General features: G+C 37.2%; 1 protein-coding gene across 14 annotated transcripts in view; it reads left to right on the plus strand.

Moving 5' to 3' along the window:
- Positions 1–20,551, plus strand: part of APBA2 (amyloid beta precursor protein binding family A member 2) — a 128,296-nt gene that overhangs the window by 38,265 nt on the left and 69,480 nt on the right. For 3 of the 14 annotated variants that reach the window (XM_087744963.1, XM_087744959.1, XM_087744965.1), the window contains 2 exons: positions 17,749–17,821; positions 18,746–18,842. The exons of 6 other annotated variants lie outside the window; for them this stretch is intronic. The gene's annotated coding sequence lies outside the window, so the exon portion shown is untranslated. Of the gene's footprint in view, positions 1–17,748; positions 17,822–18,742; positions 18,843–20,551 lie in introns of all 14 variants that reach the window. 5 more of the 14 variants (XM_087744966.1, XM_087744961.1, XM_087744967.1 and 2 more) reach the window with 2 other exon arrangements.

The raw sequence follows: 20,551 nt of genomic DNA on the forward strand, positions 1-20,551 counted from the left end.
TGAAACATTTTTTTTTTTGAAAAAAAAAAAGATAATACTTCAATTTTGCACAACCAAAATGTTGATGTTCTGTTTTATTTAGCATCTGGGATCTCAGAGTGCAGTACTTCAATGAAATCATCATATATTAGCATATAAATTAAGCCAGTCTGGTATTCTGAGTTTCTCCAGTTTCTTCAGAAATCAAAGAAATGAGTTGATGTTAAATTGCTGGCACAAGCAGGAAGAAGTCTGTTCATGCCCCAGATATGAGTAACTGAATGAAGTCTGTCTGGTTTTACATACAGGAACTAAACAAAGGTTTGAGGTGATAATTACAAGACCTGAGCTCTTTCTTTAAGAAAAAAATCTTCTGCAATTTAAGCTGACATAAAGCATCTCATATGTCAAGTAAAAATTAATAAATTGGCACTGTCAAATGTATATTTTTACATAAACCTATTGAAGAATTAATTCAGATTTTATTTTATATGTACATGGACAAGTAATTTAATAGCATATGATTTTAGTGGTTCAAACAGAATTACACTAAGGGAGGTTTTAGCCACTGCCAAAAATACAGAGCATTGAAAGGAAGAATAATCTATGTGCAATTTATAATCTGGCTTTGGACTACAGAGGAAGCATCATTTAAAATTCTGTAAATGGACAGAGAGAGAAAGGCTGTCTTCACATTGCATTATGTGCATTTCTGCCTGCCCAAATGCAAGTAGAGTAAGAAAGAGTACATATCTCTGTTTATCGGAGACATTATTAAATACTTCCCTTGAAGATAACAAGACAGTTCTCAAGGCATTTAGCTCCTTACATGATCAATGTAATTTACGTAGTACCAAGCATAATTCCTTCAGGAGAAATTTTATTTAGTTCTCTTGATAATTCTTTTGAGTAATGTCTACATACTGCCCTAAGACAGGCAAGATCTCATGAAAACATTTAAATAGTTTAAGATTAATTGAAATAGGAAAATAGATATGTTTGGGAGGGGTATGAGAACATTCCAGGGACCAACTCAGGACTCCTGTAATTCATAAGGTCTTAAAAGTATACTTTTTTTTTCTGATCCATCTCTCAACTCCAATGGAGTAACTGATCAGAAATAAGATGTCTACTCTTTCTATAGAATAACTAAGAAACAAGTTATCTTTCCCTGAAGCCCCCTGCTCCCCAAATTACTCATGATAATAAACCCATAATTTATTATTCATAATCAACTTGAGTCATATATTTGTTGTACGAGTTCTAGGTTACTGAGGACTGCTGTAGAAAACTCTGAAGAACGGTGGGGTTTTTTTAAGAAAAAATCCCACATACTCATTATCCTTACTATCCACTAGGCACAGTTCTTTTGAGTCTTTTTGGAGAATATGTCCTTTGTGCAACATCTTGGCATAGTAGCCTGTATTTGCCCGAGCATTAGTCCTCTATTTTTGTGGTTCCTTTACAACTTCATGCCTCAACATGAGGATGAACAGTTCTTTTCTGCCAACACAGCAGAGTACAGCACAGGCCCTTCTTATTCCAAAAAGGAAGTTATTCCCTCCTTGACCTTTAAAATACATACTTGCTAAAGCTTTATTTGACTGAAATCTGTGGGGTTGTTCATCAGGTCAGGTTTGCTAGGAAACCTGGCAGTATTTCTGTAAATGCTTGTGTTGGAATGCTGCTTATTCATTCAGAGTGCATACATGATTCTGTGGGTTAGACTTAGAAAACTACTGCAGTATGGTGCAGTGGTACATCAGCTCACTGCCACCTTTTGGCATTGATCCCAAGCGTTGAATCTTATCGCAGCCAGGTTTTGCAGTACTTCTAAGCCCTACTGTGTAAAGGACTTGAGAAAATTAACTGATCTCTAACTGTAGATCTCAAGGACATTATAATAAAATAGTGTAGTAATACAATAATGTACAGTGAAATATAAATGGCAGATTGTATAATCCTATTGTACAAGAAATGCATCTCAATAAGCGGAGAGAATGTGTTTAGAATGCTATGGAACCGAGTTATTACAGCAAGATCAATTAGATGTGATTGACCTCAGAGGCCTATTTAAATTACTTCAGTAGGAAGCATTAATATCTTGGGTACAGCTTCTAGGAAACGTGCCATATTAGCTGTAACTTTCTTTCACAGACTTTTAATAACTGAAGAGACAATTTACTGAGTGTGTTATAAAAGACTGCATATCTTAAAGCAAAATAATTAAATAGAATATTAACTTTAAATGAATTTAAGTTTTAGAAACAGCACTAGAAATTGCTTCGAGTTTAAAAAAACACTTCCTCTAAAATTTTTAGAAGACTTTAATTTCTCATTTCTGTTGTTTAAAAACTCTTATTTGCATGACTGCAGCAGCAGTTGTAGAACATCATAAGGGAGACCAGTACTACAAAATTTGCAGATAGAAAAACCAGACACACTGAAATACAGAGAACTTTCCTTTTGTTATGTTACTTCCTGTTGCAATAATTTCAGCTATTTTCATTATAGAAAGTTCAGAATTAACTTCTCAAGTTGCCTGTAGTGTGTCATAAGGAGAGAATTAGCAATATTTTGACGTACATGTAGATGTCCTATATAACACCTTTGTAGTCCAGTTTCACCAGTTTTTTGAGGACCGTTCTATCCATTTGCAAGACTAGTGATGGGAAAAGAAAAGAAAAAGCTTTTATTCCCTGCAGAGCTGAAGGGTTCAACAGAGCTACAAAACAAGTTGGAAAAGTTTTCTGGTCCCTAGTGAGAATTTCCATCTCAGCCACATAGTCTTGGGGCAAGTCACCTCAGCCATATTCAAACACGTCTGCAAATACTGAAATGGTGACTACAACTAGATCCTGTCATTGCTTAGTCACTTCTTCTAGTCAGGCAAGGCAATACCAATACCCTAAAACAGATTTAGCAGACCAGTTGTCTTTGCTCAGCCTCACTCAGGGCTGGAAGGAATCCCACCCTTACTCAGCTGAGCACAGCAGTAAGCTCTGAACGCGCACAGGTGTCCCTGTACCTCTGTGTACTTCTGTACCTCCAGTACTTCAGCAGCACAGCAGGCACAGAAGTGGCTTGCCAAACCGGGATTCTGAGAACCCAGTTATGTCACACTGGAGTAGCCCTATACAGTGATGTTATTAAACAATGTGCATGGTAGTAATTGCATGACTATTCACAAAGCACTTGGAATATTAATGATACCACTTACTCTAGGTGAAGTTTCTTCATGGTCTTATCCAGCTTGTGCAGAAACATCGTCTGCGTTGCCCTGAACTGCAGTGTTTCTGCTACCCTTCTGCAGAGATAATCTTTTTAGAATCTGGTCTAAACCCTAAAAAAGAGGAAAAAAAGAAAAATTCCAAATTAAGACATAATTCTTAATATAAAGTACTCAACTGCAAACCAAAAAGGGAACTATGCATGGAAAAGTTAGATTAAAAGCATTGCAAATAAAAGCACCTAATTTCATCTGCCAAACCACTTTATCACATCAGCTTATTTTTTGTATTATATTCTAATTGGTGTGATGAGGATACTTGGTAGTATATACATTCTCTGTGCCTCATAAATATATATATTTATGCTTTTACCATATTAATTACCATATTTTACCATATGCTTTTACCTAATATTAATACATTTAAGTATGCATGTATTGGAATGAGTACATGGGGTTTTGATTCCATAAAGAGAGAGATGTATATGAGCTCATGCATGGTTTTACTATTAAAAGTTTAAATTGATTTGTGGATTTTGACCCTAAAATAAAGAATCAGTAACATGGAAGTTCCATTGTCATTAACCTAGTGGGTGAAAACCCTTTTCACAGGTCATTTTGCTTCTTATTTCAACTCCAAATACAACTTTGTAAGACATCAAGGTGACCTCAGAAATGGAGGCTGTACCGAGAAATTCAATATGTTAAGTACAGATCGCACTAACTTCTTAAAATGAATGCATGCCTGTTTATTTAATCAAGTGGATTGGTTTTATTCCTTTTGATACTTTTGTGCATAGGAAAAATACTATTACAAACTTTGTGGAAGAAATTCGGTGATACCACAGTGTTTGCAGTGGCACATTGTAAATACTGAAGGAGATGATACATAAAAATTTAAGGATATAGAAATTTCCTCCCTCCCACCCCCAAGCTCTATTCCTCTCTCTTCTTTGAGCTGTTAGACCAAACTGCAGTCTTCATATGACACTGCTGTAGAGCTGTTTTCTGTTTTGAGACTTTTTCATTCTGGTGGTCAAAGATCAGAACCATTGCTCTGTTCTCAACGGTCTTTGACACTGCCAGCATGATTTTCTTCTTAAAATTGTGCCCTCTTCTGTCAGTCTTTCATGGCTGTGTCTGTTTCTGTGGCCCTACATAGTTTTTCAAGATACCTTCCCAAGGAGTCTCTTTCTTTTCCTGTAGAAGTCTGTATGGCTCTGTCCATTGTTCTGTCTTATTTCTCTCCATACCATTTGTCTCAGTAATCTCAAACACAAATTCAGTTGCCCTCTCTAGACTGACAGTTTACACTTGCACCTCTATTCCAGACATTGTCTTCTGTTCAGGATTTTAGGTGTTCTGTCAATATTCCTAAAACAGAAATATCCTAGCAACACACCTCTAAACCAGAAGTCTTTGTACCCTATACTCCCGTTACTTCCTTCCTCAGTCACTTTAGACAACAACACTCTTTTACCTGTCATTCAGGCCTGCAAATAGCATATCCCTTTTCATGTGCCTTCTTAAATGTAGCATATTCTTTCTGTATCGTATCCATGTAAGTAAACTTCTTTTACAAATTCTAATTAAGTCATGTCTGATTTCGGTAATGTTTTCTCTGACCTCAGTGAATGCAATTTCTCTTTTCTTGTATCTACTCAGGCTACCACTACAAAGATCATTTTCTCACACCTCTGGTGTGACCACATCACCTATTCTCTTGTCAGCACTGCATCCTTTTCCATTACAATAATAATAATGATTAAAAAAAATCTGGTTGGTCAAGTGAAAACCTTTAAAGTTCTTCCTCTCCTCTTTTATTTACTATTCAGCAGCCAACTAGAGATATGGGACTTCATCACCCATTTGTTAAATTTTTTAGTAAGCATGTTAGGCCTACTCCCATGCTGGCTTTTGCATCTAGGAGAAGGTGTTATGAAACACTTGAAAAGATTTATCTATATCCTGCAAATTACCCTGCCTCTACTACCTACCCGCCCCCAAAAAAGGAAGGGTAGAGAGCCAACTGAAGTGCTAATACTGGTGTTTACTGTGATTGACCTAGTATTACGGTCTTTATGTTCTCCTTTGCAGGAGTCTGTTGGCTTTTACTTTGTAGCTGAACCATGAACTTCTTAGGACATGGAAAATCTTATTGTTCTGTGTTTGACTGTCCACTGCAGATATTATGTCTAGTACTTTGTAATATGAATAGTAAACCATAGTAGACTCAATTAATTTCCTCTGACTCAGGAAACTGCCAGCACAGCAAGGAGGAATGTGTAGATTTCCCATCCTTCTCGGGAGAGAGAAGAGAAAGAAGTATGATATAGCTCTTTACCAAATCCACTTCAGGTCATTCTTCTCAGTTTTTATTATACTAATAATTTCTTTTATCCAATACGATAACATGTAATTTAAACTTAACTTGTATCTTTCTCCAGTAAGAATTAGTAAAAATATTTATAGAGTATAGGAAATGATCCCACTTTCTCTAGAAGAAGGCACAGATGAATTATTTTTAGATAATACCATAGATAAGCTATAAAAATAAAAAATATATTAAAAAATCATTGGATTCTACTGCAGATTTTCAGCTTCTGTATGCATGTCATGTCCATTGCCTTAACCTATTTAAAATTACTTTGGAGGAATGACTGTATGATCTCTAGGGAGATGAATGAGAACGTCAGTCCTCAGAAGTTAGTCAAGGCTTTTTTTAGAAAAATGGAAATGAAATAAATTGAGCCTAGAGAGTGCCTGTGTTTCCTGGTGTGAGATACATTGCTTATTCCAAGTTTTAAGACTTCTGGAGAATAGGTGAGATAATCTGAAACCATCTAAAACTCCCAAGTGGTTTTAATAAAATTTTTCCTTCTTTCTCATTTCTCCCCCCATTAAGAATTCAAATTTCCCCCCACATATTACTCCATAATTATTTACTTTTCCAAGGTCATGACATCTACCTTGCTTATAGGCCTAGGTCATTTCCTGCCATTGTTCAGAAAAGGTAGATTTCTGCTTCTGTATGATTTCAATGTAAGAAGTATTCACCAGTGACACAGCTATGTCACAAGTGAGCAATTTAACACCAAATTAAAAGAATTTTATATTGTCTGTGCTTGAACAGATGGTACCCTTACTCATTTTGTGAGCATAAATTACTACTAAGCTTAAAATAATTTATTCACTCCTTAGAACTGTAGCCAATAGCTTACCATCTAGCTACATGAGTTTTCACATCCATCAGCTCAACCAGTGATCCGAAAGCAAAACCCAGCTCTTGGAACATTATGTTCCTTTTGTGACACTCCTGGGAGGACTTTAGGCCTCTGAACCAGTGGATGGATATGCATTTCTTTCATTTGTGAAATAATACTATGGAGGATCATCTTACTAGAACAACTCCAAGCATGATTCAATACACATTACCAACATAAAATGAAGCTAGGCTTGTGGAAAAACAGTGCGATAGAAATTGCTTAAGGCCACTTTGTATACATAGTAATTTCAAATAACGTGTTGCTAGTTTATAGTTTTCTGTAATTTTAAAGGTCCTGTGAAGCTGAGGAGACATTTGAAGGAAATTACTCTGTACTTTGGTTTTTCCTGTTCTTGGGTACATTTGGTGCTCAGCTGTTTGGACAAATTTCAGCTGAGGTGTGAATACACAAAGAATGAGAAAACATTGTTGAAAAATGGCCTTAGAATAATACTAAAACCTTTAAAATCTTACAGGTACAGGATTTGATAAGCATGCAGTAATAGAGGTGCCCTGAGGCAAATACATAGACAACAGATCCATAAAAAATCAAAGGCTACTAATTCTTCAAACCCTCTAAAAAAAGAAGCATGTTGATATCCTCTTACACCCTATCCCTTGTCTACGCTGGCTTACCCTAATGCACACATTTTCTTCTATAGTGAATCCCCTGTCTGTCCTTCCCTTTAATTCCTTAGATCCTTCTGTACATTGTAGTATGCTTGTCAAGTTCAAGAGCAGTGTGTCCAGCCAGGTCACTCCCCGCACCCTGAGGTTCTCACTATTAGTGTGCAGACTGACCGTTAGTCTCAGCTGGTTGTTTCTGACTAGGCAGAATCTATTGCAACAGATTTGGTCTGACTTTTCTGTGAATGTTGAGTGGTTGTGTGATGGACTCATGTTCTTTTGTCTATTGTGGGTTAAATGAGAGAACAAGCAAGAAGCCTTTTTTTGTGTGTGTGACCATCTATGAACCCTTACCTTCCTTAAAAATGGGCAAACACCAGATTTTTGGATATGCATGTATTACATGAGGTCCAAAAGCCCACTCAGTCACATTATGCTAGGAATTGTCAAAACATAATTGGAATAGCTGTTCTTAATACAGAAATATTTTTTACTTATGGATACTTCACATTTCATGTAGGCTTCTCACCTTGTAATAGGCAAGAGCTACTAAGCAGATTGTATGTAATCCAAGATTTTCGCTGATTAAAAATCACTAATTTGATGGAATTCTTCCAATTCAGGAGAAAATTACATTCATTTTTTTACCATCAGGCACTTTTTTTTGTTCATGTTGCTTTTTGTTTCCATTCTTTCAAACAAACTCAAGAAAGATTTCAGAAGAGTACGTTAGTTATTAGTAACAGTCTGTAAAGATGTTTTTGTGGCCATTTTCTATGGATAACAGGTGGGTATCGGTGTCTTTTGAGGTGCTTTGGACTTACTTTTCCAGCTAAATATGTTCTGTTGAATCTAATTAGGAAGCTGTGGGTACATAAAATCTGCTTTAAAAAGATAAAATAAAGCAGGGACAAACTAGGCACTAGAAAACAAAATTCCCAACAGCTTCTGAAAGGAGAGACCCCAATGACTCAGTTTTTTCAGATGCAAATTGAGAACATTTTCCTCCTTAACATATTCTGATAATTAACAAACTAGCGTAACTCAATGTAATGATCAATTTGAGTTGTTTTTCTCACAGAGGAGACTCTTCTCAAAGAGAGTCCAGAATAAGTGGTATGACGAGAACTGGCTTGGAACGGAGAAGGCAGCCATTGGGTTGCCTTTAGTTTCCACTCCTGCAGATTTGCCTAAAACTTTCTCAAGCATCACATCAAGTGGAAGCTGTTCCCGAGCATGGATTGCAGAATTTGGCAGTTCAAAAAACAGTTTCCATTATTATAGCTAGAAATAGGAATTTATATAGCAATTGATCATTTCAGGCCTGTGCACTTGGAAGGTGAACAATCTTTTCCCAACTCTGTGAGTCTGGTAAAGTTTTCTGTCCTAGAAAACTTTAAATAACATTTAATAAATGTTTCTCCTCCATGGAAACACAGAGCAGCAGGCACTAAGGCTGCTTGACATAGCTAGAACAATAGCCACACTTGTGATCCTAATACTCTGAGCTGAACATGCCTGTGGAGGAGACCTTCATGTTTTGTTTAGTGGAAAGAAAATAATTCCTAAAACTGGGGTAGATCAGAGGGTAACCTGCTGAGAATGAAAATATGCAACAGTAAGCCGTAGATGGGAAGTTCTGTTATGATTGTGCTAATCAAATAGTCATAACAGTAATGTAAGTAAGAGATGCTGGAAAAGCTTATAATACAAACCAGTAATACTGCTGTCCCCAAGCTGTCCAAGTTAAAAATACTTTACCAGAATCCAAATTCGTTTGAGGTCAATCCAGATTGTGTTCATCCTGCTTTTCTAACATTTCTGCTTATACAAACTGTAACTTCCCAGCAATTAATCTGCGAACATAAGATATGGGAACTTATAACTGGCCCATAACTAAATCAACGTGAAGGTTATACATATCTGGACAGACACTATGAGTCTGTGCAGAATGCCTTAAGTGCATAGGAGTATAGTCTGATGACAAAGTATAAATGCAGATGCTATTGGTGGACCCCTAGTGCCTGATGCAGAGATAAGAACACAGTGCATTCTAGCTGGTCTCCCAGAGTCAGTATGATTTGTACACTATGGCATTTTAGTACAGTTTTCTATCACTTTCATTATGCCTGCAGGACTTGTGCAACAGTGCTGTATACCAGAGCAGTCACTGATACTGCATGTTTGTAGTTAGAATTCTAACAGCTTGGGCCTGCCAGCCCCAAACACAGCACTGACATCCAAGAGTGAGACTAGAAATATGGCATGGATGTTTATTTTTCATCTTGGAAATGCACAGTGCGTCATGGCTTTACCGCACTGAAGAGCTAACAGGCAGATTTTCTAAAGATACTACAGCACATAAATCATAATTTAGGACAATTTATAGTGATCTTAACTCTGGGGGTTGAATTTGTGAGTTTTGCTAGCATAAGCCTAAGGACAAGAACAGAAGAATACTTTGGCATAGTGTTAGATCACCTGACACGCTAAAATTAATCTTCTAGGCCTCCTATCATTAGTTTCAACAGCATATTCTTTAATGGTGACATTCTTGTCCCAGCTGCATGGCTGGGTTTTTTCATCAGTATCTGTCACTACTCTTTGTCTAGCTGCTGATCCTTCTTAAGCATTTTCTTTCTGCTTTGCCAGTCTCTACTCCGTTTCACATTTTCCCTTTTCTCTCATTTATCAAGTGCCACATTTTGAGGACATCCCCTGCCACGTACCTGAACATAACTGCAAGCCTTTAAAGAAGTCATTGAAGTTTAGCAGCTTTCTTACAAGTCTTCAGATATTGCAAGGGTGTAATTCATTCTTTTTCACTGATTTCTTTAAAATACACAAGTTAATGTAATAGAAAATTATAGGATGATTACATTTCTGAAATACATCAATATACCACTTTTCAGATATTGTAGGATTTTTAGAGGACTGCAATTCAGAAGGTGTCATGTTCTCTGAAGCAGATTTCCCTTCACCAGACAAATCAATACTAGATTAAGGAGCAGTATACTGACTATTTCTTGTGACATAGGAGCAAAATATTGAACTTGCTTCAAAGTACTTGCTTGTTTTCATTTATTAGTTGTACTGACTTCAAAATTTCAGTGATGTTTGGGGTTTTATTTTTGAGAGAGCGGGAAGTGAATGTTTCACCTTAATGGGTTTATTATTAACATTTAACTTTTATTGAAATTCACAGATGTAGAAAACCATATTGTACAAAGCTATAACTATTCTGAATGATTCAGGTCCTATTTAGGCAGAGATGCAAAGACATACGTGAGAACATTCTCTTGTCTCATTTTCTGCCTGCATGCAATGCATCTCCGAAAGCACGTCCTATTGTTTCGATCTAAAACATAATGACCATATAATGGAAGTAGTTAGAGATATTCTTTTGTTAACAGATTGGTGGAGAAGGGGGGGTATTCTGCTTAAGAAATGCTGCTTTATGAAATATGCTGAGATTAAAATTTGCCCATCCTGATTGGCTTGATCCACCCAAGGATACTAAGGGAGCTGGCAGAGGAGCTTGCCAAGCCACTCTCCATCATTTATCAGCAGTCCTGGTCAACCAGGGAGGTCCCAGATGACTGATAGTTAGCAAATGTAACGCCCCTCTTCAGGAAGGGTCGGAAGGAGGATCCGGGGAACTACAGGCCTGTCAGCCTGACCTCGGTGCCGGGAAAGGCCATGGAGCAGATCATCTAGAGTGCCATCACGCGGCACGTGCGGGATCAGGCTCAGCCAGCATGGATTTATGAAAGGGAGATCCTGCTTCACTAACTTGATCTCCTTCTATGACAAGGTGACCCACTTAGTGAATGACGGGAAGGCTGTGGATGTTGTCCACTTGGACTTTAGCAAGGCCTTTGACACTGTCTCCCACAGCATTCTCCTGGAGAAGCTGGCTGCTCACGGCTTGGATAAGTGCACTCTGTGCTGGGTTAAAAACTGGCTGGACGGCCGAGCCCAGAGAGGGGTGGTGAATGGAGTCAAATCCAGTTGGCGGCCGCTCACGAATGGTGTTCCCCAGGGCTCAGTGTTGGGGCCGGTCCTGTTCACCATCTTCATTGATGATCTGGATGAGGGGATTGAATGCACCCTCAGGAAGTTTGCAGGTGACACCAAGTTGGGTGGAAGTGTTGATCTGCTGGAGGGTAGGAAGGCCCTACACAGGGACCTGGGCAGGCTGGATCGTTGGGCCAGGGCCAACTGTATGAGATTCAACAAGGCTCAGTGCCAGGTCCCGCACTTGGGTCACAACAACCCCATGCAACGCTACAGGCTTGGGGAGGAGTGGCTGGGGAACTGCCTGGCAGAAAAGGACCTGGGGGTGTTGGCTGACAGCCACCTGAACATGAGCCAGCAGTGTGCCCAGGTGGCCAAGAGGGCCACTGGCATCCTGGCTTGTATCAGGAATAGTGTGGCCAGCAGGACCAGGGAGGTGATAGTGCCCCTGTACTTGTCACTGGTGAGGCCGCACCTCGAGTACTGTGTTCATTTTTGGGCCCCTCACTCCAAGAAGGACACTGAGGTGCTGAGCGTGTCCAAAGAAGGGCAACGAAGTTGGTGAAGGGCCTAGAGCACAAGTCTTATGAGGAGCGGCTGAGGGAGCTGGGGTTGTTCAATCTAGAGAAGAGGAGGCTGAGGGGAGACCTTATTGCTCTCTACAGCTACCTGAAAGGAGGTTGTAGCAAGGTGGGGGTCGGTCTCTTCTCCCTAGTAACAAGTGACAGGACGAGAGGAAACGGCCTCAAGCTGCGCCAGGGGAAGTTTAGGTTGAATATTAGGGAAAACTTCTTCACCGAGAGGGTGGTCAAGCATTGGAAGAGGCTGCCCAGGGAAGTGGCTGAGTCTCCATCCCTGGAGGTATTTCAAGAACGGATAGATGTGGTGCTTGAGAACATGGTTTAGTGGTGGACTTGGCAGTGCTAGGTTAACAGTTGGACTCGATGACCTTAAGGGTCTTTTCCAACCTTAATGATTCTATGATTCTATGATTATTACGCACAAAGAATATACGCCAATTGAATTAAAACATATTCTGGCCACTGTGACACAACTTGCAGTCCATCCAGAGCTCTGGTAGAATTTTTAGGCTGTCCTAGAATGGATTATACAAAGTTGTAAAATGCTTTGTAGAGTACCGTTCTGCTGAGTATGGAGGCTACTCAAAAGTCTGGCAATCTTTCTGTCTCCTGCGGATTTGTATGCTTTTTATGTTCATCTTGCAATTTCCTGAGTAATATTTTATCTCAATAACAAGGTCAGCTTCCGTACTGACTTAGCACTAAATTATAACAGGTCGCTATAAGCGTAACATCAGCCAGTGCTAATGTTACTATGGGAGGCCATGTGGCTGAAACTCAAACATGACAAAACAGACACTGAAGGTGGAGGCAGCTATGTTTGTCTGCGAGAAAACTACTGAGGTCAGAAGGGCCAACTGTACAAATCCATACTAACAGAATCTGGCTTCACACAATTGACATGTAAAAACATCACCTATTGCAATTTCTTCAAACTCTTAAGTCTAACACAGTATTTTTTTTGTCAACTTAAAATGTTTAATAAAAAATAGACAACAGAACTAAATTTCCTTCTTATCTCTACATACTAGTATATTTTTGAAAAGATTGTTCACTGGAAAACTACTAAAGGAAAACTTATTCCTTTGGCCCCTAATGTATGTTTAACTACTTCTTCAGTAATAAAACCAAATTATTCCACCTAAAGTGTCTGTTAATATATGGAATCTTTCCTCAGTCTCTACAACAATTCAGTGTTTTGAAATGGATTGAACAACAACTGGAAGGTGTATTGTGCAGTCAGAAATGTTATGCAAGGGTGAGATAAAATTTATTTTGGCTAGAACATGGAAAAAAATGTTAATCCACCATGGGAAATTCCTAGAAGAGCCTTTTAAGGCATCAAACCTATACAGTGACTAGTGATTTGGGAGTATAGGCAAAAGGTGAGACAAAATTTGGGGACTTCCTCAAAGGTGAGGGAATAGCACTTTTTACAAGATGTGTAAATTCCAAATTTCCATGTTGTTAGGAAAAAAAATGATATGGCAAAAAAAGTGCCTTTACAGTAAGAAGAAACGTAAAATCTGTTGGTTCCATGAGATTTTCTTCCACAAGATACAAGTCTAAGCTGTGTATTTGACCATTTCTTTTTAGTAGAAAACTCCCTAATGTTGTGGTGCAGGCTACACAGACTGACTGCTTTCTGAAGCCTGGTAATCTGAGATATGCCGTGCACTGAGTTCCAGACTCCTGATCATACTAAACTAGACCTGAGATTACTGTCGGCTACAAATAAAACTGCTCTTCTTGAACCTGACATGCAGTAATAAAGGAAAGAAAATTGGTTCAATTAAAGCTGTTAGAGCAAGCTTTGCACTCTGTTGCTATCACATAGATATAAAAGAACTCCATGGATGTTAGCTAAATAGGTTCACACACACGCAAAAGTAATCTTAGCTTATCACAAATTAGAAACCTTTAATTTTGGAAGCTGGGTGTCAGGCACGCAGTTTAACCCTCCCATTTTCTTGAGATGGAAATAAGGCTTCCCTAAGAGGTCATGCATGTTATACTTGCTTCTGTAGTTGTCTATCTCTCATATACATAGGTAGAGGTACTAATATCTACATAGGTATAAGTAGTAAATTTATAAGTTTGTCTCCTTCAGCCCCTGCTCCCACTAGGAAAAAGACTAGGAATCTCTCTAGAAAACTTATGGGGCTATTCTGATCTTAACATAATTTGGAAAGATGAGTTAGTTCATCAGAGAAACTGGTATTTTTCCATTTTTGAGGAATGCCAAGGCAGTAATGTCCCAACCAGTCAGTGAGAATGCTGGCCCCCACACCAAATTATATTTCTAATAAGTTCTCAGCATAATAGTGATGCAATTCCTGTCATTCTTTGTGCCAATATTCTTTTCTTCAAAAATGGTGGACTTGCCATTTAAAAGTTACCATTTAAATACTTTGAGTATTTATATAACAGCATACATTTATCTGTTAACAATATCAGATAACTATAAGGTAATGTTAGTTCATTCAACCTCACCATTAAATATACATAATAAAAATGTTCCATTTGGTTGCATCCATTTCCACCTGAAATATAGCAACCATACATATTCCTGAGATTTGTGTATCTGAAATAATTATTTTCATTATAGCTTTTGGAAAACTATGGCTATTTCAAAATTAGCTCTTCAGAGTAGATGCAAAGATCATAACAGCATTGTGGCAACACTTTGTATCTTCAACAGACACATGGCTTTTAAGAGCTGTTAGCTGTTGCATATACCTTTCCATGCACACAAGAAAGCACACCAGACTTCATGCATGTGAACTACATGTTAATAAAATACAGAACTTTTACCAATACAACTCTATTCCGCTCCATTTATTCTTTGAGAAAATGTTGTGGTTTCACTGAACAACTACTGCCAACTCTCATCCTGGCTCAATTTCATTTACAGAGAGGCTACTTTATTGTTATTTTAATATTATAGAATTATGCCTTTAACTTTTCTGCTTTTATTACCATCAACTTTCTTCTTTGAAATAAATGTCCTTAGAAAAGTCCATGTTTTAGTGTATCTCTTCATGCAAAAAGGTGATGTCATATTAAAGAAAAACATAATATCACAGGGAAAAAAAATAGAACCATTTTAGCATGCCATTATTTTAAAATTATGTGTCCTTTTGCTATTGTGAAGGAAGAGAAATTCTTAAACTTGATACTTATTTAAAAATACATAGTATACAAACAATTAATGTTTCAGAACTTACTTGATGAACATTTTATGCTTTAGTTTACAGTTTACCAAATAAAGATTTTTTTGAATCTTTTTGACATGATGCATCTGTTCAAATTTTTAACACAGTAAAATTGGAAATACTTACCATAGGCAATTAATTAATCATTGCACCATGATTTCATATATGTGCTTCCCCAGCCTTGTGCAAAAAAAGATAGCTTTCTTTTCATGAATACTACTTTCAGGTTATAGGCAGAGGTAAATACAGTACACTATTGAAATAATAATGTAGAAGGGAATAGAAGGACAGAATAGGTCACTTTAAATGAAACCCGGAGATTCAGCAAAACATTTCAAACCGTACCATTTAAGAACAATAAGCCAAACATTCTCGACCTTACTCCAAGAGCATCCATTCAATGAATGGTTAAATGGCTGCAGGGGAAGGTTGTTAGAATATTGAGACTGTCAATTTACAGTAGCTGTGGAAGTAGGTCATTGGAAAGGCCTCATTCGTAGAAGAAAACAGAGATGCTTAACTTTCTAATAACTCAGGGTTTAACTACCAGGTTAGCAGCTCACACCCAACCATAGCTTCTTGTTTCTCAGTGTATAACAACTCTTCGAAAAGACTTCTTTTTATCACTAGTGACCTTGAAGTCCTGTGAACGGTTTCATGGGTGCTCACTTAACATTATCATAAGAAAAAAATGAAATTTTCTTTAAAAGGTTACAGGAAAGGATTGACAGCATCATTTTAATGAGTCAAACCTTAAAAGAAATTAGATTTGCAGGCATTAACAATTGACAGATTCCCCATAAGGAGTATCTACTAAGACATAACAATTAAGTATTGCTAGTAGTCTATAGACTTTTAATACTAGCAATTCTTCCAGCTGGCTAGCTGGAAACAGATAGCTCTAATTGGTCAAAAATGAATTGTTAACCACAGTCCAAAAAGTATAAAATGATTTATTACATGGCCGTTTATTCACCACATTTGGGTTTAAGTCTCACCCCCCCAAAAAAAGAAAAGATACAGGAATCCTTTTAGGAGTTTACTGTATTCAGACCATTCTCCTGGTGGAAATACAGTCAATAATAGATATCGCTGAGTATTATTTGCAGTGAAACTACAGAAGAGTCGTCTTTGAAACTGAATGAAGTTCTTCCCAGTGACGAAACCTCTAAAATCTTGCTGAAATCTATTAACACCCTCCCCATTCAATCAGCATAAGAGGATTAGGTTGTATTTTTCTCTTGTTAGCAGAACATTGTCTTTTTCAAACTCATACAAATACTTGCAGTGCTGGCAGATTTAGTAAACAAATAAAAAAATCTTTTGAAATAATAAAATAAGTGTAAAGACTATTGTGTTAATTCTTTTCAAGATGAAATAGTCTGCCTTTGTTAAGCAGAATCAGCAAATTGCAAGGTTAAATTATAAGACATTTTACAAAATAAAGATTTAGTAAGAACAGTAGATAATTAAGATAATCAGAGGTTTTGTTAGCAGTGAATTATGTCATGGGATTTTGCATTTCCAACCTTTGAATAAATATCCGTAGCATCCAGCTTGTTTCAGGCACACCGCTCCATAGTAGATGATCACCTCATTTAAAAAGCAAGATTAGAAAGATTTTTCCCTCTGTGTCTAAGGCATAAATTGCACATCAGTAAAATCCTCTCCAATTTATAACAACTGGTTAGAAGATAAATACTCTGTCAATCACTTCAGCAGGTACTCAAGGTGGCTTGAAACCTTTACACCCACCAGCTTTTCCATAAGATGTCAGCAGAAAATTTGTATATAAACATCTTATAAAAATAAGACCTTTCCTCCTAAATAAGTATTTTGAATGTAAAATTATTTAGATGTGCTCTGAATAATACTGTTATAGCTCAGTAGGTTTACACATAAATAGTTATTGAAAACAAAGCACTGACCACAATGCTTTAAACTATTATTTGGTATTACAATTAGAGACATGCAGTGACCTGATCTACATACTGCTGTGGTAGATGCTATGTGAGCACATGAAGGATGTGTACTCTAAACTAAGAAGTCTGCAACTTAAGTGGATATTGACAATGAATAATTGTTACCTTCTGTTGTCAGCTCTCCATTCCCTCTGGCTATGGGGACTAGGATGTGCTGTATAAAGGGAAAACAAATGATACTTTGGCATCTGTACTTGAAGTGATTTCCACTAAGTCACTGCAGGTCCAGCAGGGCCACCTCTAAGGCCAGCTTCTTAAATACCACACTCATTGCTTTCAAGCAGGTCCAAGAAGCAGCATGCATACTGGACCTCAGTATATCTGGCAGAACTAAGCCGTGTATCTCTGTGTATTGCACAGCTTACCTGAAAGGCTATTTCAGCCCTTGTACAGCAAAGTATGTACACAATCATTTAGTTCTGAGAATGGGAGTAGTTCATCAGCATGTAAGACCCATACCCTTATAATATGGAGCTGCCTGTCTGATTTCAGAAATGCATGCTTACCACCCATTGAGGACCCAGGCTAAAGTACTCAAAGTATGTGAACTGGTCCTATATTTCCTGGTTCCCAAATTAGCACCGTAGCCACAGACATCTTATTTCTATTAAGTTACAGGCAATAAGTTGGAAAAAGCATAACTAAATATAACATCACAAAATGCAAACCAGACTTAACCTCACAGGAGACAGAGCATACTCAGTGAACAAGACCTAGCTTGAAATGTCTCTTAGGTAAAACAGAATAAACTTGCATCTTTCTTCTCTACAACAAGTCTCACTTATTTGTGAGACTCATTTAAAGTCTCTTTTAAAAATGAAGAATTTGACACCAATCCTGTCTCTTTCCACAGAGAAAATGATGTCCTAAGCAAAAAGCAATTAAAAGAGAGTCCCAAACTCATAGAAGCAGGGAGACAGTTCTGGGTAAGTCTCATCAGATATCACTCTGTTCTTATCTTCCCTAAGCATCTGCTTTTAGCCACTCTGGGAGATGGGATACTGGGCCCGATAACCTTTCCTCTAGGCCAGCACACCACATTACCCAAGTCAAACTCTGCCATTGAATAGCTGCAAGATAGTCCTACCCTTTCAGATAAGTTAAGGTGATAAACGTGGAGGCATGCGTTAGTTCTAAATACCGATTTCTATTCACACAAATTCAGGAATTACTACTAGGACTATTTTAAAAATCAGTTACTTACATAAATTTGAATTTTGATTGATATAAAATTAAAATTCATATGCATCAGTTTTCCAAACACTTAGGTCAAAATTCGCTCTTTTAATCAACACTACAGAGAATCTGATCTCTTATCTGCAGAGATACGCAATTTAGATTAAAGATGATTTTGTCCACAGAGGATAGTTAATTATCACTCAAAATATTCATTAAAATTCAAAAATACCAAATACAAAAAACATCACTGCTGTCATTAGGACATACCAGACAAAGTCACTGCACAAAATCACCTCATATATCAGCAGGTCAAATTATTTGGATGAAAATTAGTAATCAAAGACAAAATTATTAACCTGAGGCACTTCTGAGCAAGGAAGCGTTCCACAAAACTCTGATATCTCTAAAGAGAGATGTAATAGGTGTTTACAGAGTCGAGCTGCTGAAAGCAATCTTTCTGAAATTCAAATTTTTTATTTTTTTTAGTGTGCTTTCTACAGCATTAATACCTTATGAGAAACACATTGAACGCAGTGTTGCACTTCAGTTGCAGAGTACTGTGGAATTTGGTTACTGAGTATTAAGGCCCTACAGAAGTTAATGTTAGTAAAGCACAACATAGAAGAGATCTTTGTACTGATTTGGGATTTCATGTCCTTTTTCATAAGCAGTGCTTCTTTAACATGCCTTCTCTCCAAGAAACATTCAACCAAGGAAAAATAAAATGCTTCTCAGGGAGAAGTCCTGCATCTACTACCTTAATTACAGGTAAACTGTCTTTTCCTTATTAACTATGATTGACTACATAACCATAAAAATAAGCAGGCTTAATTTTTTATTAAAAACAAACCTTTTTCAGGAGTTTCATAGCAGTACCATTTGCTAGTTTACAGATATCCAATTTCATGTCTGCATTAATCTCATCAGCATGTAGGAGTACGTAGAAACCTTTGAAGACAGTTTCTGGAGAAAAGCTGAAGACTGTATGGTCATTGCATGGCAAACTAACAGTCATCTTTCTTACACCTTAAAACAATTATCTCCATGTATGGAGCCTGCTGTCTAAAAAAAAAGGGGTTATTTTAACTGCTTGTACTAGATCTATGTTGTGGATGTCTAGAGTATTTCAGTCTCCAGGCTACTGCACCAAGAGCCATTCAAAAGCACTGTAATTCCATTCCATCAATAGACGACACGTGAATCTAAACAATCTCAGTGCAAATCCTTTCTCACATTCACATTTTCTTCTCTGAATTAATGCCTTTGAGAAGGGGAGTATGTTTCTTCCACGGTGTAAAGATAAAGTATAAATGTAGCAGTGTCACATTTATTCTTTTACTAGCATATTTTTAAACTTTTCCTATCCTTCATTTCATTCCTGTCATTGCCAAATTCATTATCAAGCCATACAAGTGGGTCTCACTGCAAAATAATTGAACTCTGGGTATTGGGATTATGAATATTATACCATATCTTTCTTGAGTAAGAGTAGTGTGCTGGTAATCTGTGTTATGGACTAGATATTTTTAAATTTCAGATTTTAGATTTCCACATCTTATTCTATCACACATTTTCCTTTTCTTTACTTCGGTTTCTTATAATTTCAACAGCTGTCCAAAATGCTAAAGTTATGTCTCTGTCTCAAAATATAATTCTCCAAAATAAGGACCACCTTTTTTTCTTTTCACATGATTAAGCTGTGCATGCTATTCAAAACAGGCCTCAAGCCAATGATTTAACATTTGGTAACACAAAGATAATGAGATTCATTAGCTCAAAGTAAACCATAGCTGTTGCATATCTTGACTATCTTGTGCCTGGATGCTTAGCTTAGGGATCAAAACCATCCATCTATAATGCATCTATGAATCTATAGAATGTTGTACCAATGGATAAAATTTGCTCCTGACTCACTTAGAAAATGTGTTTACTGATTCATTTATCTTAAGTCGCAAAGCAGCAAATGCATTCAGGGTAAACTCTCTGTTGATGAGAGATAGGAATGCCTGAAAGAAATGTTACAACTCAGCTTTCACAAAACAGCTGTCTTTATTTTTTTTATCATGGTATTTAGAAGGATTTTGATTTAAAAAAAAAAAAATTATCTATGGCTATTACAACTACCATCCTGTAAGAATATTGTAACCAAAAAGGATTAGCAAAAATTATTTCTCCAGTGTGTTTAGTTTATCTTTGCAGCTTTGGATCTGTTCGATTTCGTTATTTTCAAAGCATATGCAATTTCTGCTTGGCCTTTCATACAGTCGCTAAGAAGATAATATCACTGGGGAAAAAAAAAAGCTACATGTTCAAAACTACAAAGTTGGCAGAGGGAAATAAGAATCAACTTAATTAAGCCGATTTTATTTTTTTTTTATTAGCTATCAAGCTTCTTTCCTTTTATGTTTTCCAAACATGTAACCAAATATCCTATTTTTTTCTCTATCTACTTTCACTGGTAATCTTGCTCAGAATGT

This window comes from Nipponia nippon, unplaced genomic scaffold, assembly GCF_047370975.1.
Source record: "Nipponia nippon isolate SJK-2023a ecotype South Korea unplaced genomic scaffold, ASM4737097v1 scaffold_9, whole genome shotgun sequence".
Taxonomy (NCBI): Eukaryota; Metazoa; Chordata; class Aves; order Pelecaniformes; family Threskiornithidae; genus Nipponia; species Nipponia nippon.